We start from the raw sequence: 18933 nt of genomic DNA on the forward strand, positions 1-18933 counted from the left end.
AAGTGTCTTCACAGATGTAATTAAAATGTGGATCTTGAGATCAGATCATTCTAGTTTAGGGGAGGTCCTAAATTCAGTGACCAGTGTTCTTATGAGACAGAAAAGGAGAAGACACAGGGAGACACAGAGATGTGGGAGGCACAGAGATGAGTCCACGGGAGCACAGAGGCAGAGACTGGAGTGATGCGGCCACAAGCCAAGAAACACCTGGAGCCCCCAGAAGCTGGAGGAGGCAAGGAAGGATCCTCCTCTTGAGTCTTCAGAGGCAGAGTAGCCTGGCTGACACCTTAATTTCAGACTTCTGTCCCCAGAATGGTGAGAATGAAATTTCCATTGTTTTAAGCCACTATGTTTATGACAATTTGAGTTTTTTGGGGGTTTTTTTGTTTTGTTTTTTGTTTTTTTTGTTTCTTTTTTTGGACAGAGTCTCGCTTTGTTGCCCAGGCTGGGGTGCAGTGGCATGATCTCGGTTCACTACAACCTCTGCCTCCTAGGTTCAAGCAATTCTCCTGCCTCAGCCTCCCGAGTAGCTGGGATTACAAGTGCCCACCACCGCACCCGGCTAATTTTTGTATTTTTAGTAGAAACGGGGTTTCACCATGTTGACCAGGCTGGTCTCAAACTCTTGACCTCAGGTGATCCACCCCCCTCAACCTCCAGAAGTTCTGGGATTACAGGCGTGAGCCACCACGCCTGGCTAGTTCATGGCAATTTGCTGTGGCAGCCCGGGGGAATCAGCACAGGGTGCTAGAGGTTCCCACGCTGCTGTCATCACAGTGACTGTATTTTACAACTCCTAAGTCAGATGCAGAACTGCAAAACAGGATGCTCCTCAGGGAAATAAGAGGATAGCAGCTTTGTAATCAGGTGTCCTGGGATAATGGAAGATGCCTACTGGCCACAGCGAGAGTGAGGCCCCGAGGGCCAGAAGGCTGAGGGCGAGAAACACAGGAGAGGCTCGCCATCAGGATGCAGTCTGTCTCTCACAGCTCCTTACAGAAAAGCTCAAATGAAACAAAAATAAGCAAAAGTATGATTGACCCATGGAGGGGGGGCCTCAGTTTCTTCATCCTAGAGTTTAGATCATCTCTCTCCAATACCCACAGTGCATCTTTTTGGCCCAGTGTGGGTAGCCAAAAACCCTTCCCCCAAAGATCTTGTGTGGATTTGGGATTAAATCCCCACCTGGATGGAATTGTATGTTTTGTTTTGTTTTGTTTTAGAGATGGGGGTCTCCCTTTGCTGAACAGGCTGGAGTGCAGTGGCACAATGATAGCTCACTGAAGCCTTGAATTCCTGAGCTTAAGCTATCCTCCTGCCTAAGCCTTCTGAGTAGCTGGGACTGCAGGTGTGCACCACCGCACCTGGCTAATTTTTAAATTTTTTTGTAGAGACAGGGTCTTGCCATCTTGCCCGGACCATTCTCAGACTCATGGGCTCAAGCGATCCTCCCACCTGGGCCTCCCAAATTGTTGGGATTACAGGAGTGAGTGAGCCACCACACCCGGCACTGTGGAGTTGGTTTAACCAAACTACAATTCTTCACGGAAGTATGGACATCTGCAGTAGCAACAGGTCTTGGAAAAGGAGCTGCACACTTCAGTGCTGACAGGGGCCAGGCAGGCCGCACACATGAAGGAAGAAGGCTTCATGAGACACACTAGGGAATGATGAGGAGTGTGGCGAACTACACAGCCCCAGCTGACGGCTGTTACATAGGAACATGGGCCTGGAGCTGCCACATCTTCCAGTTTTCCACGAGAAGCTGGAAGTCTAGATTTTTGTGTAAAATCTGATTATTAAATTCTAGCAACCAATTCAAATTTAAAACGCTGGGTTGATCAAATAAAACGTATATGTCAGCTGGATTGGGCCTCGTGCAAATGTCCACATTTGCAACCATCCAAACCAGCCTGGAGCTTATAGAGGCCTTGCCTGTCTCTCTTCACAGTCTTCGCAGGGGTTCAGCCTCCAGTTCTGGAGGTTCTGAGCCTGCCTTGCAGAAAGGTCTTGTATCTGACTTCTCCTCTCCACGCTGAGTGCCACTACAGTCTAGCCTCCCCCTCCATTTTCACCTCCACCACCAACCCTAAGAGGCGTCCCCTTCAGGGGCAAGGTCAAGGCCTCCGTGGCCCCACCCCACCCTCTTTGCCAGCCTGCAGTCCTCCTCTCTCTCACCGTGGTCCCTTTCTGAAGCCACACTGGGTTCCTCACTGCTTTCTAAACCAAGACCTTGCAACCTCCATGTCCTCTTTCACGCTGCTCCCTCTGCTAAGACTTTCTTTCCCTCCTGCCTAGGAATTCCTTCTCGGGTCCCAAGCCCAGCTCAAATCTCACTTCTCTGATTCTATTCCCCCATTCCAGGCTCGCATGGGTCCCCACCCTCTTGTCTTTGTTCCCATGTACTTTGTGTACAGAAGGTCCCTGACTTAATGATGACTCAACTTAGAATTTCTCTTTTTTTTTTTTTTTTTTTTGAGACAGAGTCTCTCTCTGTCACCCAGGCTGGAGTGCAGTGGGGCAACTGCGGCTCAATGCAACCTCTGCCTCCCGGGTTCAAGCAATTCTCCTGTCTCAGCCTCCCCAGTAGCTGGGATTACAGGTGCCCACCACCAACCCGGCTAATTTTTGTATTTTTAGTAGAAATGGGGTTTCACCATGTTGGCCAGGCTGGTCTCGAACTCCTGAGCTAAAGGGATCTGCCCACCTTGGCTTCCCAAAGTGCTGGGATTACAGGTGTGAGCCACAGCGCCCGGCCTCGACTTAGAATTTTTCAGCTTTACAATGATGTGAAAGCAATGTGCATTCAGTAGAAATCGTACTTCAAGAACCCAAACCACCATTCTGTTTTTCACTCTCAGTACAGTACTCAGTAAATTACATGAGCTATTCAACACTTAACTATAAAATAGGCTTTGTGTTAGATGAGCCCAACTATAGGTTGAAGTTAAGTGTTTGGAGCATGTTTAAAGTATGCTAGGCTAAGCTATGATGATTGCTAGGTTAGGTTTAACAAATGCATTTTTCTTTTTGAGAGACAGGGTCACCCAGGCTGGAGTGCAGTGGCACAATCATAGCCCGCTGTAACCTTGAACTCCTGGACTCAGGCAATCCCCCACCTCAGCCTTCAGGGTAGCTGGGACTACAAGTGCGCACCACCACACCCAGCTAATTTATCTTTAAGTTTGTATAGAGATGGGGTGTCATTTTTTATTTTTTTTGAGACGGAGTCTCACTCTGTCGCCCAGGCTGCAGCGCAACTGTGTGATCTCAGCTCACTGCAACCTCTGCCTCCTGGGTTCAAGCAATTCTCCTGCCTCAGCCTCCTGAGTACTTGGGATTACAGGAGCACACCACCACATCTGGCTAATTTTTTCTATTTTTGGTAGAGACGGGATTTCATCATGTTGACCAGGCTGGTTTTGAACTCCTGACCTCAAGTGATCTGCCCGCCTTGGCCTCCCAAAGTGCTGGGATTACAGGCATGAGCCCCCGTGCCCAGCTAGGTGTCTCTATCTTGCTCAGGCTGGTCTCAAATTCCTGGCCTCAGGTGATCCTCCTGCCTTGGCCTCCCAAAGTGCTGGGCTATAGGCGTGAGCCACCATAAATACATTTTTGACTTAAAGATATTTTCAACTTATGATGGCTTTATTGGGCTGTAACCTCTATGTGAGTAGAGGAGCATCTGTTCTTCCCCTGAAACTACAATCTTGTATGTATCTTAATGACTGGTTGACATTTCTGTCTCAGTGATTAGATGAGTGTCTAGGGGGCAGAGGTGGTGACTCAGTTTCCCTTGTAACTTGTGCCTGGCTTGCTGGAAGTATTCATTAAGTATCTGTAGAAATGGGCCTGACACATCGGGAAGCTACAGTATGAAGCGCCAAAGGGACTTAACCTGAGCTCACCTAGCTCACTGGAGGCAGAGCTGGGACTAGCAACCAATTCCCAAGGCAGTCTTTTCCCGGCATGCATGTCCAAGTGCCTGGTTTGGCAGAGGAGCCAGTGAGCACCAGGAATGAGGGGCTGGGTGGTATTTCTTGGCGGGATGCCAGGACTCTGCCTAGAAACAGAGCTTTCAGAGAAATGGTGGCTTCTGAAACAGAGGAAGACATGGGGCATAGAGATGTTTGGGATAGTCAGGTGGGAAAGTTCTGGAGCCAAATTGGCCTTAGGAGGATAAAACATCCAAGGAAGAAATCAATGGAGACAAATTCTGTGGGCAGAATCCAGAATCCACTGAAAGCCATGAGGACCCTCCAGTGAGAGAGGGCATCCACAGCTTGGAAAAATGGCCTAGGTATCAAGGACTTTCAAAGTGACTTAAGGAGCTGGGTGTGGTGGCTGGTATGTGCCTGTGGTCCCAGCTACTCAGGAGGCTGAAGCGGGAGGATCACCTGAGCCCAGGAGTTCAAGTCTGCAGTGAGCTATGATCATGCCATTGCACTCCAGCCTGTGTGACAAAGTGACACCCTGTCTCAAAAAAATAAAAATGAAGTCCGGGCCTGTAAACCCAACACTTTGGGAGGCCTAGGCGGGTGGGTCATTTGAAGTCAGGAGTTTGAGACCAGCCCGGCCAACATGGTGAAACCTTGTTTCTACTAAAAATACAAAAATTAGCCGGGTGTGGTGGCGGGCGACTGTAATCCCAGCTACTCAGGGGGCCGAGGCACGAGAATCGCTTGAACTCAGGAGGCAGAGGTTGCAGGGAGCCAAGGTCGCACCACTGCACTCCAGCCTTGGTGACGGAGTGAGGCTCTATCTCAAAAAAATAAAATATAAAATAAAATAAAATAAAATAAAAACAAATAAATAAATACACAAAGTGACTTAAAAGAATTGCCCGCCTATGCTGCTATCTGCTGATGATGTCATTGACAAGGCAGGCCAGTCTAATCATCACTCTTTCCTCAGCTTCCAGATCGTGATTTCTCCCAGCACTGCAGTAATGAAGGTGACACTGACTCATATACACACAGGGCTTTTCACATCATGAAGCCTGGGTTGTAGGTTAAATTGTGCCTCTCACCACCCCCGCCCAAAGATATCTGAAGTGCTAACCTCCTGAAACTGTGAATGGGGAAGTTCTAATCCCCTGAAACTGTGAGTGTTACCTTGTTTGAAAATAGGGTCTTTGCAGATAAAATCAAGTGACAATGAGGTCATAGTTGATTAGGGTGGACCTAATCCTATAGGACCGGTGTTGTTATAAGAAGGCCGAGTAAGGAGACACAGAGCATAGGGAGGCCATGTAACAACAGAAGCAAGCAAGCACGGGGGCTCACGCCTGTAATCCCAGCACTTCGGGAGGCTGAGGCAGGAGGATCGCTTTAGCCCAGGAGTTCGAGAGCAGCCTGGGCAACATGGTGAAATCTCGTCTCTATGAAAAATACATAAAGCAGCTGGGTATGGTGGTGTGTGCCTATGGTACTAGCCACTCGGAAGGCTGAGGCAGGAGGATCACTTGAGGCAGGAGCCTGAGGCTGCAGTGAGCTGTGATTACACCATTGCACTCCAGCCTGAGCAACAGGGCAAGACTGTTTCCAAAAAAACAACAACAGCAGGCCGGGCATGGTGGCTCACGCCTGTAATCCCAGCACTTTGGGAGGCTGAGGCGGGCAGATCACGAAGTCAGGAGATTGAGACCGTCCTGGCTAACACGGTGAAACCCCGTCTCTACTAAAAATACAAAAAATTAGCTGGGCATGGTGGCGAGTGCCTGTAGTCCCAGCTACTCGGGAGGCTGAGGCAGGAGAATGGCGTGAACCTGGGAGGCGGAGCTTGCAGTGAGCTGAGATTGCGCCACTGCACTCCAGCCTGGGCGACAGCGTGAGACTCCATCTCAAAAAAACAAAACAAAACAAAAAAACAACAGCAACAACAACAAAAAAGAGACTGGGGTTATGATACTGCAAGCCAAGAAGTGCCAACAATTGCCTGCAGCCACCACAAGCTGGAAGGGACAAGGAAGGATTCTTCCCGAGAGACTTCAGAGGGAACATGGCTTTGCTGACACCTTGATTACTGGGGTGAGCCACCATGCCCGGCCAATAGTTGACTTCTGTTTTTCCTTTTTATTTATTTTTTTGAGGCGGAGTCTTGCTCTGTCGCCCAGGCTGGAGTGCGGTGGTACAAACATGGCTCACTGCAGCCTTGACCTCCTAGGTTCAGGTGACTCTCCCAAGTAGCTGGAACCACAGGCACATCATGCCTGGCTAATTTTTCTATTTTTAGCAGAGACAGGGTCTCACCATGTTGCCCAGGCTAGTCTTGAGCTCCTGAGCTGCTGACAGGTGTGAGCCACCGCACCTAGCAAGTTGACATCTTGACTACAACTTCATGACACCCTCATCCAGAACCCTCACTTAAGCCACTCCCTCATTCCTGATCCACAGAAATTGCATGTTATCCTACATGTTTATTGCTTTACACCACTACACTTTGTGGTAGATAGCTAATACCTTTATCCTATCCCATCAGAGACAGCATGCATAGTGGTTAAAAGTCAACTATTGGCCAGGCGCAGTGGCTCACGCCTGTAATCAGAGGCCAAGGCAGGTGGATCACCTGAGGTCAGGAGTTGACCTGAGACCAGCCTGGCTAACATGGTGAAACCCCATCTCTACTAAAAATACAAAAAATTAGCCAGGTGTGGTGGCACGCACCTGTAGTCCCAGCTCCTCGGGAGGCTGAGGCAGGAGAATTGCTTGAACCCGGGAGGAGGAGGTTACAGTGAGCTGAGATCGCCCCATTGCACTACAACTTGGGCAACAAGAGCAAAACTCTGTCTCAAAAAAAACAAAGTCAACTATTGGCTGGATACAGTGGCTCATGTCTGTGATCTCAGCACTTTGGGAGACTGAGAGGCAGGAGGATCACGGAAGGCCAGGAGTTCAAGACCAGCCTGGGCAACATGGCAAGAACCTATCTCTATAAAAAAAAATTAAAAATTAAAAATTTAGCCAGGCATGGCGTGCCTGTGGTTCCAGCTACTCAGGAGGATCACCTGAGCCCAGGAGGTCGAGGCTGCAGTGAGCCATGTTTGCACCACTGAGCTCCAGCCTGGGTGACAGAGCAAAACCCTTTCTAAAATATTGGCTGGGCACGGCGGACACCAGTAATCCCAGCACTTTGGGATGCTGAGGCAGGAGGATCACTGGAAACCAGGAGTTCAAGAGCAGGCTGGGCAATACAGTGAAATCCCATTTCTACAAAAGAAGAATCAACATCACTTACTAGCTATTGACCTTGAATAAGTTGCTTCAGCCTTCTCTGAGTCTCCTCATGTGAAAGCATAACTGTATCTGCCTTATAAAACTGCCGGAACACCGGGTATGGCAGCTTATCCCTGTAATTCCGGCACTTTGGGAGGCCGAGGTGGGTGGATCGCTTGAGGCAAGGAGTTGGAGATCAGCTTGGCCAACATGGCGAAACCCTGTCTCTAATAAAAATACAAAAATTATCCAGGCCTGGTGGCTCACACCTGTAGTCCAGCTACTTGGGAGGCTAAGGCAGGAGAATCACTTGAACCCAGGAGACAGAGGTTGAGTGAGCCACTGCACTCCAGCCTGGGCAACACAGTGAGACTCTATTTCAAAAAAAAAACAACAAAAAGACTGCTGGGAGGACCAAAGGAGTTAATATTTAACTTCTAATGGTCCCTGTGACATAGTAAATGTGAGTCATTATAATTTGCATGGGTGACTAAGGAGCTCAAAAGAGGTGAAAAGACAACTCCATGGCAACACAGCCCTTGACTCATTGGTCAGGCTGGGTCCTGAATCTGGGTCTCCTGCCTCCCTGTACAGTGCTCATGGTTCAACAGAAACCTGGAACTAGAATGGCCAGCGAAATCCGATGCTCTGTGCGACTGTAACTTCTGTTATTCCCTCCTGTGTGGCAGGCTGTTTCAGCAGCCGTGCACTGTCTCCCATCTAAGTACTAATCAGGCCCAACCCTGCTTAGCTTCCTAGATGAGACGAGATCAGGCGCGTTCAGGGTGGTATGGCTGTAGACGACGCAGCCATGCACTGTCAACAGCTGGCTATGCACCTGTGCTGGGGTGGGGAGGGCAGCCAGTTGGGTCAGACTGTGGCTCTGTGCCTGACCCTGGGAAGAGAGAGCCCCTTGGCCCCTGCAGGAGGGGTGTTAGGAAGGTGGGCTAGGGCGGGCAGGCAGACAGCAGACTGCATAGCCTCTGAGAGGGGCTTTTCTGGATCACATTTCATTGCCAGAGCAGGTCCAAGGACAGGGAAGGCGCCAAGCTGCTGCTTGTAGCCCTGGTTAGGAAATGGCCAGGAGAGCAGGACAACTGTTTTGAAAGGCAATACGACATTAAGGCAAAAGGGTTGCTGGGAATAAATCCCTGCTGCACAGGCTGCCTTAGTTTAAGCCGACCAAAATGACCTAGGACAGGCCAGGCGCAGGCGCTCATGCCTGTAATCCCAGCACTTTGGGAGGCCGATGTGGGCGGATCACCTGAGGTCAGGAGTTCGAGACCAGCCTGGCCAGCATGGCAAAACCCCATCTCTACTAAAAATACAAAAATTAGCTGCCCATGGTGGCAGGCACCTGGAATTCTAGCTACTTGGGAGGCTGAGGCAGGAGAATCACTTGAACCTGGGAGGCGGAGGTTGTAGTGAGCTGAGATCCCACCACTGCACTCCAGCCTGGGCGAGACTTCACCTCAAAAACTAAAAACCCCAAAATGACTTATGACAAGCGGAGGCCCAGGAGCCACAGTTCCCCTGGAAGTGTCTCCTCCCTTCTTTCTTCTAAGTCTGTGGCTCCTGCCCCACATCTCAGAACAAAAAGCAGTGAATGGCCAGAGTGATGCAAAGAAAAAAGAGCAGAAACAAGACAAGCTAGTGGCCTGTGCAATTCACCTTTGAATGGGCAATATTCTCTATGAAAATTGGATGCAAAGAACCTCCAGGTGTGCTTGTAGCTTTCTAAAGACTCCTCATGGCTAGGTTTTCCTTAATGGAAAACATCAAGGAAGGTTACTGAGTGTGGTTTCTCTGAAATTGCCATCAGGACCTAAAATACCCTATACTGCAGAGCTTGTATCATTTCGGCTGATTTACTTTTTCTCTGGAGCCTTACCATTTTCTAGAAAGAGGAAGTTAGGAGTGATGGGGCAAGACCAGACAACAGCAGATAATCATTCCATGATAATTGCCTTTGATGTCCCGGAAGAGGGAAGAGACAACGTGCAAAGAGTCAGCTCCCAAAATATCTTGATAAGATCTTGCCTTTGGGGTTGGTTCATTTTCTCTGTGCACTCTGCCCCTCCCTCCCTAGGGCTTCTCTTTGTGTGCAGCTAACCAAGGCTTCTCACAGCAAGCCTCCCCACTAAGGATTCCATGCTCTCTGAGACTCTCACTGCTTCTCTCCCCATCAAACCTCCTTTCCCAGGAGTTGGTTTAATCAGATTGCCATCCTACCACACACCATCCAATCACAGCTACAGCTCCTCAGCCCCCAGACTCCACTTTAACCCTCCTGGGAAGCATTTGCTTGTTTTGAACATTGATTTTGGGCCAGGTGCGGTGGCTCATGCCTGTAATCCCAGCACTTTTGGGAGGTCGAGGTGGGTGGATCACCTGAGGTCGGGAGTTCGAGATCAGCCTGACCAACATGGAGAAACCCCATGTCTACTAAAAATACAAAATTAGCCAGGCGTGGTGGCGCATGCCCATAGTCCCAGCTACTCGGGAGGCTGAGGCAGGAGAATCACTTGAACCCGGGAGGCGGAGGTTGCGGTGAGCCGAGATCACGGTATTGCACTCCAGCCTGGGCAACAAGAGCAAAACTCCATCTCAAAAAAAAAAAAAAAAAGAACAGAAAGAAAAGAAAAGAAAATGGATTTGTATTTCATTGGTTCTCAAACTTTATTAGATGTAACAGTCACCTGGAGCACTTGTTAAAATATAAATTCTGATAGACAGGTTTGGGTGAGTGTCAAGAACCGTGCAAGGTTAGAGATAACCAAGTGCACGCTTGCTTGTGTCTTTCCACAATGTCAGGCTTTTACTGATGCCATTTCAATCACAAAAGTCATGAGCTACATGGAGTTCCCAAGGAGGCAATTCTCCTTAGTACTTCCCGTTCAATTCTCCTTAGTACTTCCCATTCACCTGTACTCATTGCCGCACATACGGGTCCATCAATACTGCAAACCATACATAATAATACACTTAAGCAATATATACACGTTATACATTAACCATTCCACAACAAACAAAGTAGCACTTAACATCGAGAGGAGAGAGATAGGAGAAAGAGTTAACAAACCAGTCCAGCGGGAGCAAAGAAAACAAAAGGAGTCCTGGTCTGGGCCCTGCTCTTTAGTCTTGCAAGGAAGAGTCTTTGATGTGGTAGAGCCTTCGAAGGCTGAGACTGGGTTGTTATCATGAGGCAGTGCAAGGCTGTGCTAGGACCACTAGAAGAAGGCCTGCTCTTTTTTTTTTCCCTGAAACGGAGGTTTCACTCTTGTTGCCCAGGCTGGAGTGCAATGGCACGATCTCGGCTCACTGCAACCTCCGCCTCCAGAGTTCAAGCGATTCTCCTGCCTCAGCCTCCTGAGGAGCCGGGATTACAGGCATGCGCCACCACACCCAGCTAGTTTTTGTATTCTTAGTAGAGATGGAGTTTCTCCATGTTGGTCAGGCTGGTCTCGAACTCCTGACCTCAGGTGATCCACCCGCCTCAGCCTCCCGAACTGCTGGGATTACAGGCGTGAGCCACCGCGCCTGGCCGAAGGCCTGCTCTTTTAATCGTTACAGAATCTTTTGGTGAGAACTGATCATGAGAGTGTGCTTGTTTGTCCATCCTTATCTGGTTGGATGCAATCTTTGTTTGTTGATTTATTAAGCAAAACTTTTCTGGGGGTCAGGGGACAGGGTCTCACTCTGTTGCCCAGGCTGGAGAGCAGTGGTGCGATCTTGGTTCATTGCAACCTCTGCCTACTGGGCTAAAGCGATCTTCCTGCGTCAGCCTCCTGAGTAGCTGGGACTACAGGTGCACGCCACCACACCCAGCTAATTTTTGTATTTTGGTAGAGATGGGGTTTCGCCATGTTGCCCAGGCTGGTCTCAAACTCCTGGGCTCAAGCAATCCATCCTCCAAGGCCTCCCAAAGTGCTGGAATTACAGGCATGAGACATGGCACCTGGCCAAGCAAAACATCTTATTCTCGTTGGGAAAGTACTCTATGAAATATAAAATGAAATGTTTTTCTAAGGTGGAGTTACTTATATTAAGGGTGTTTTATACAGTGGGTAATAGTCTTTTTAAAATTCATTCACTTTTTGTTTTTTTGAGACAAGGTCTCGCTCTGTCACCCAGGCTGGAGTGCAGTGGCAGGATTTCTGCTCATTGCAACCTTGACCTCCTGGGCTCAGGCAATCCTCCCCTCTCAGTCTCCCAAACGGCTGGAAACACAGGCATGTACCACTATCTCCAGCTTATTTTTGTATTTTTTTTAGAAACGGGGTCTTGCTATGTCACTGAGTCTGTTCTCAAACTCCTCGGCTCAGGCAGTCCTCCTGCCTTGGCCTCCCAAAGTGCTGGGATTATAGGCACGAGCCACCACACTGGGCCAGGTTATGGTCTTAATAAAGCTCGCAGGAGATTGCGAAGGAGGTGAACCTAGAACTCCCAGGAACCATGCCCTCATAGGGATGACTTCAGACAGGCATGGGAAGCATTTGGGGAAGGGGAAAAGAGGGCACAAGAAAGGAGGAGATGCCTAATCCTGTAATTATCTTTTCAATACAGGTAAGGCAAAAAACAGGGAAGAATAGAGAAAAAGAAATGTAAGGCTCTCATTTTCTTTTCTTTTCTTTCTTTTTTTTTTTTTTTTTTTTTGAGATAGAGTCCCACTCACTCACCCAGGCTGGAGTGCAGTGGCATGATCTTGGCTCACTGCCACCTCTGCCTCCTGGATTCAAGTGATTCTCCTGCCTCAGCCTCCTGAGTAGCTGGGATTACAGTTGTCTGCCACTACGCCCAGCTAATTTTTGTATTTTTAGTAGAGATGGGGTTTCACCACGTTCACCAGGCTGGTCTTGAACTCCTGGCCTCAAGCAATCCACCTGCCTCAGCCTCCCAAAGTTCTGGGATTACAAACGTGAGCCACCATGCCTGGCCAAGGCTCTAATTTTCTTTTTTTTGAGATGGAGTTTCACTCCGTTGCCCAGGCTGCAGTGCAATGGTGCGACCTCAGCGTACCGCAGCCTCCACCTCCTAGGTTCAAGCAATTCTCCTGCCTCAGCCTCCTGAGTAGCTGGGATTACAGGCATGCACCACCATGCCCGCCTAATTTTGTATTTTTAGTAGAGATGGGGTTTCTCCATGTTGGTCAGGCTGGTCTCTAACTCCTGACCTCAGGTGATTCACCCTCCTCAGCCTCCCAAAGTGCTGGGATTACAGGCATGAGCCACCACACCAAGCCAAGGCTCTAATTTTCTAGAAGGTTTCATTGTGGATCCCTCTGTGCCACCTCACCTTGGCCCTACCCTACACTGATCCCTCTTTCTCCAAGAAGCAGCCAACCTGAATCCTTCATGGGGCATCCACACTGTTTGTATTGTGGCTGTTTCTCCTTTCATTCCTCAGAGTTAACATCCACAATTCTTAAACTTGCCTCCCTGGTTCCCAAGGCCAGTGTGCATCACTGCATTAGTCCATTTTCACGCTGCTGATAAAGACGTATCCGAGACTGGGCAATTTACAAAAGAAAGAAGTTTAATGGACTTGGAGTTCCACACAGCTGGGGAGACCTCACAATCATGGTGGAAGGCAAGGAGGAGCAAGTCACACCTTACATGGATGGGAGCAGGCAAAGAGAGAGAGCTTGTGCAGGGAAACTCTGACTCATAAAGCCATCAGATCTCTTGAGACTCACTCACTATCATGAGAACAGCACGGGAAAAACCTGCCCCTATGATTCAATTACCTCCCTCCAGTTCCCTCCAGCAACACTTGGGAATTCAAGATGAGATTTGGGGAGGGACACAGCCAAATCATATCGATCACTAACCACATTTGGGGGATGTGGATGTGAAACAGGCTTGGAGGCTCGTCAGCTAGAGATTTTGATTCAATGGTCCAGAAAGGGGCCCAGGAATCCGCTTTCTAAACAAACAATGTAACTGGTTCTGAAGCTGTGCACTGATGCTGGAGGAAGTGGAGGGGCCGGCTTCATCACTGTTTTTGCCAGCTGCTTTCCCCACCACAGAATTGCGGAGCAGAGGATGATGAGCCCGGAGCTAGCAGCACCCAATCACTAAGCTCTGCTACCAGAGGCTCTGGGATCTGTGGTTTCATTTAAGCTCCACAGCAAGCCACAGAGGCAGGGGTCATTGCCCCGCCTTTTTTTTTTTTTTTTTTTTTTTTGAGACGGAGTCTTGCTCTGTCGCCCAGGCTGGAGTGCAATGGCACAATCTCTGCTCACTGCAACCTCCACCTCCCAGGTTCAAGCGATTCTTCTGCCTCAGCCTCCGGAGTAGCTAGGATTACAGGCACCCACCACCACGCCCAGCTAATTTTTTGTATTTTTAGTAGTGACAGGGTTTCACCATGTTGGTCAGGCTGGTCTTGAACTCCTGACCTCAAGCAATCCACCCGCCTCAGCCTCCCAAGGTTCTGGGATTACAGGCGTGAGCCACCACGCCCAGCCCATTGCCCCATTTTATAGATAGGCAAGCTCTGTGCTCTTTGGACTCCTCTACTGCCCCTCTAGCTCTAAAACTGTGATTCCATGTGGGGAACTCAAAACCCAGGCTTAAGCCCAGGCACAGTGGCTCACACCTGTAATCCCAGCACTTTGGGAGGCAGAGGCGGGTGGATCACCTGAGGTCAGGTGTTCGAGACCAGCCTGGCCAATATGGTGAAACCCCATCTCTACTAAAAATACAAAAATTAGCTGCGTGTGGTGGCGGGCACCTGTAATTCCAGCTACTCGGGAGGCTGAGGCAGGAGAACCGCTTGAGCCCAGGAGGCGGAGGCTGCAGTGAGCTGAGATGGCACCACCGCACTCCAGCCTGGGCAACAAAGCAACACTCCGTCTCAAAACAAACAAACAAACAAACAAACAAACAAAAACCCAGGCTTAAGCTTTATGCCCCGTCACCACGTGACCTTGGTAGGCTCCTCCCACCCTTGCCTCCAGCTTCCCCATAAGGATAACGAAGTCAGCCCCATTGTCTGGGGGGTGCAGCTTCTCAGAGGCCAACCCTGGGGCACTTTGCTTTGTTGGAAGTTGAGTTTGATTACAACTCTAATCATTTGTCCTCCAAAGTCAACTTTCTTTTATTGCTTACGCTGCAGAATCATCCAGTCTCAATTAAAAAAAGAGATCCCACATAGTCTAGTGGTTAAAAAAAAAAACAAATTTTTTAATAGGAAAATAGACCCTCAGAGGAAATTGGTCACTGGGTTTAACTGGGAGGGATTGTTTCGTGCCTGTGAATGGGTTAATGTACCAGGGTGGGCATGAGGACAAATTATAAAACTAAAGGAAAATGCCAAAAGGCCATGTGAGTGACAGCAAGAATGAAGGCTGTTGCATCTGAGGGCTGAAGTATAGACCCAGGTCCCACTTTAGCATAACCACAGCTGCTATTAAGACCCTCAAACGCACCATCAGTGGTTCTGAATTTTGCATAATGATTGAACTCTGCCGTATCATCAGAGGGGAGGAGAATGGCGTGGAAACCAAAGGGCTTAAATTTCAGCCCCTGCCAAGCCTTCTGGGGCTCCATCACACTCCCAGAATAGCGCGGCTAGGTTCCCGGCAGCCTCGGGCTGTGCTGCAGCTGGGCTTCCGGAGAGCGAGACGAGTCAAGCCCCAAGCACTGCCGGGGACAGCTGGGACTGGACACCACCCAGAAGCCAGCTGGCTGGCCCTGCCCTGCCCTGCTGGAAGCACCATCTCTGGTGAGTGGGGGCATGTCTGGCTCCCCTGCGGCTCTCCCACCATTACCTGGGGCCCCAGTTGAGTCAGGAGTGGCCTCAAATCCCAGGCAAGAGGGTGGCATCAGTGAGTGGGTCTCCTGAAGTCTTTGGTGGCAGTGGCTGGAGAAGGTGTTAAAGGGTTGAATGGCCCTGCAGGCAGGGGAGGCTGCAGTGTGTGCCAGGCGGATGTGACTTTAGGAGGCCAGTGGCCACCAGCAGAATAGGGATGGGAAATGAAGATGGGCGGGCAGGGAGAAACAGCCCTGCCACAGGCCAGGCAATTGCCCCGTGCAGCGCGGTCTTGAAGCTGGCTTCTGAAGGTGAAGGGATTGTTGGGAGAAGGGAGGGTGGCCAAGCCCATTTCTGGCTTGACAACAGTTATGTGTTTTCCAGTGTCCTCCTTCATTCATTTATTCCCTTGCAAGTATTAATTGAGGTAGGGCCCCAGGGGAAACACAAAGATGGGTCAGGCACACATCTTCCCTTCCCAAGAGCTTATACCTTGGCTGGGGACATAAAGCATGACAGAAATAACCATCGATAAGGCAGAAAATGTCAGGGCTATATAAGAGATAAGAGAAGTGTACTGGGGAGCACAGTACAGGGAGGTGCAAGTCCAGCAGGCTAAAGGAAGATAGTTCTAATCCACAGCTAGCCACTGAGCCTCTATGAACCTCAGTCTTTAAATATATAAGATGGAGACAATAACATCTGCCTTATGGAGGCTTATAGGGTTGTAAGCATCAAATATATATAAAAGGTGCTTGAAATTGTACAGCAATATACAGAGGTAAACTATTATGGGTATCGTATTATCCAACTAGCCAGCATCTCTCTGAACTTCTCCGCCTGGAATTCTGGGAGCCACAGGGAGCCCGGGATCTGAGTACTGGGTTCTCGTCAGCAGCAAAGCAAAGTCTAGACCCTGAGCCCTCCTTTCCCCTTATAGAAGGCTGACAGCCTCTCTCAGCTCTTGGCCAATCAATCCAATCGACCCACAGATATGTGGTGCCCATTTTTTGGATGTATAAAGCACTATGCTAGGGACCACGGGCATGGAGAGGCGTGAAATCCAGAGTCCATTCCCTACAGACCTATCATGAGCCAGGGAGGCAAGATCTCTGTTTACAAGATACACATGGCTGGGCACGGTGGCTCATGCCTATAATCCCAGCACTTTGGGAGGCCAGCGTGGGCGGATCACCAGAGATGAGGAGTTCGAGACCAGCCTGGCCAACATAGTGAAACCCTGTCTCTACTAAAAATACAAAAAAAAATAATAATAATAATTAGCTGGGTGTGGTGGTGGGTGCCTGTAATCCCAGTTACTTGGGAGGCTGAGGCGGGAGAATTGCTTGAACCCGGGAAGCAGAGGTTGCAGTGAGCCAAGATTGCACCACTGTACTCCAGCCTGGGCAACAGAGTAAGAATCCGTCTCAAAAAAAACGAAAAAGATACATCTAAGGCACAGCCGTGTAAGAGTAGCAAATGCATGCCAGAGGTGGGATCCCAGGAGAGCAGAGGGAGGAAGCGGACTATGGGGTAGGGGGTACCAGCAAAGGCTTCTGGGAGGAGCCAAGGGCTTTAAAGGGGGATGGAATCAAGGGGCCGAGAGGAGGAGAGAGGCATCCCGGATTGAGAATACGGGACATGTGAGCGAAGTCACAGGAAGGCAAGTGCGGGGGTGAGGCAGACTCAGAGCAGGCTTCTCAGGCTGGAGTGACCACTTCCTGTGGGGGAACAGGTGGAGAGGAGGCTGGAGTCAAGGTTAGGTACAGGTTGCAGAGGCCTTGAATGCCAGGCAAAGGGAGCCCGGACTTTCACATAAAGGCACCAGGAGCCAGTGAAGGTGTTAGGAGTGAAAGGTGTTGGGGTGAAGTCAGTGAAGGTCCTGCCCCGGAGGGGGGTTTGCAGGGTGACTGGAGAAGACTGCCACCAGGGGGCCATCACTCTGGGGGCTGGGGTAGCGACTGCAGCAAGGTAGAAGGACTGCTCCCCCTTGAACTGCTCACAGATTGGGGTGAGACGCTTCCTGAAGGTAGGGGAACAAACTGCAGTGAGGGCTACACATTTCCGTTTTGATTTTGATAGAGGCGGGCTGACTGAGTTGCCTGGATCCCTGGACCCTTGGCCTTGATGTCTGGTTCTCAGGATTTGCGCAGTCTGTGGATGGAGGCTGACCAGATCAGAGGAGCTCAGGAGACCCTGTTCTCTCCTTCCACAGGGAATTGGTTAGCGGCCACTGAGTCCTGGGCAGGGAGGGGGATGAGGGAGGAGCAGATTTTGCAGCCATGGGGGAGGGTTCAGCATCAGGTGACATTCCAGTGGACTCTGCCCAAGGCCTGCTTCCGGGTACACTTCCAGAGCGATCACCCATGGGCAGCCGGTTGTGGTGAATGAGGGTTTCACTCGCCTGTTCCCTGGCCCTGGTTTCCTGCTTCTTAAGGGGCCACGATGGGACCTGAGTCCTTTCAAAAAACTAGGCAGTTCCCGCTGCTCCAAGCAGAAAGTCCTATGAGCCTAAGAGAAAAAGAGATTTGGCCAGACACTGCAGCCAGGGCAGTAACCAGTTAATATAAGCCTGGGAGCAAGGAGAGTTGAAATGCTAACTGTTTACCAGCAGCCGGCTGTGGGTTGCAGGGCACCCAGCCACCTAGCACAGGATTCCAGGCCCCAACTTGTCAGGAAGCAGGAGCCCCACCCTCAGCTCAGTGAGGGACTATTCCTCCCCAACTGGGGCCTGGCTGCAAGAACTGGGGCCCTCCACTCTCCAGGTAGAGGGAGCAGGCCTTCTACTCTGTAGAAGAGGAAATGGCTCCTGTTGGAGATTCTGCAGGCTGAGACCGCAATCCAGAACTCCTGCTGCCCAGGCAAACTGGGAAGTCCCTCTAAACAACACAACTGACCTCTGGCTCTCCCTGTGTAGGCCTCTCCATGCCCCAAGCTGGGGTGCCAGGGCCTCCTGCCCTCACCTCTGATGCAGGGCATTGCAGCCCCAGAGCAGGTGACTTCTCCAGTAGGCACTGGGGCTTGCCTGCTTCCCAGAAAGTGGGGTACGGGAGGCAGGGCAGGGGTGGTGCTGTTTGCAAGGCTGCTGGTGTGAGGGGGAAGATCGGCCGTGGCCAGCCACAGCATAACGGATATTCCACAAGCACTTACTGAAAACATTTACCCACACCCGTCTGAGTGCCAGATGCCAGGGAAAACAAGATGAGTGAGACGTGTCCCTGGCTCTCTAGAAGGGCACAGTGTAATTGGAGAAAAAACAATTTAGAAGGCTAATTATGATACACTAGGATAAATTATAAATAAGTGAATGTGTAACAGGCTGTGAGTAAATAGGGAAACCCACAATGGGTCTTTCGTGGGAAGGTGAGGATCGCTTCGCAGAGGAAGGAACATTGGAGCTGAGCTTTGGGGCAGGGCAGATTTTTTAAAACTTTTTGGTCACAAAGAAGAAGGATGGTAAGAGGCATAAAACGTTCAAGGTGGAAGGAACATCACACAGAGCATGGCATGGCAAAGCTATTCCAATCACGGTGAAACAGAACTGAAAGAATGCCAGCTTCTGCAAGAGTTTGGGTTAAAAACCATTAGGCCAGGCACGGTGGCTCATGCCTGTAATCCCAGCACTTTGGGAGGACAAGGAGGGAGGATTGCTTGAGTCCAGGAGTTCCAGACCAGCCTGGGCAACATAGTGAGACCCCATCTCTACAAAAAAATACAAAAATTAGCCATGCATGATGATGCACTCCTATAGTCCCAGCTACTCAAGAGGCTGAGGCAGGAGGGTCGCTTGAGCCTGGGAAGCTAAGGCTGCACTGAGCCGAGATTGCACCACTGCACTCCAGCTGGGGTGACAGAGTGAGATCCTGTTTCAAAAACAATTAATTAATTTAAATTTAAATTATAAATAAAAACTGTTAGACCTGTCAAGGCTTAGAGGGAATGACAATCATGCCAGGAAAGGGAG

Source organism: Pongo pygmaeus, chromosome 19 (assembly GCF_028885625.2).
Source record: "Pongo pygmaeus isolate AG05252 chromosome 19, NHGRI_mPonPyg2-v2.0_pri, whole genome shotgun sequence".
Lineage (NCBI taxonomy): Eukaryota > Metazoa > Chordata > Mammalia > Primates > Hominidae > Pongo > Pongo pygmaeus.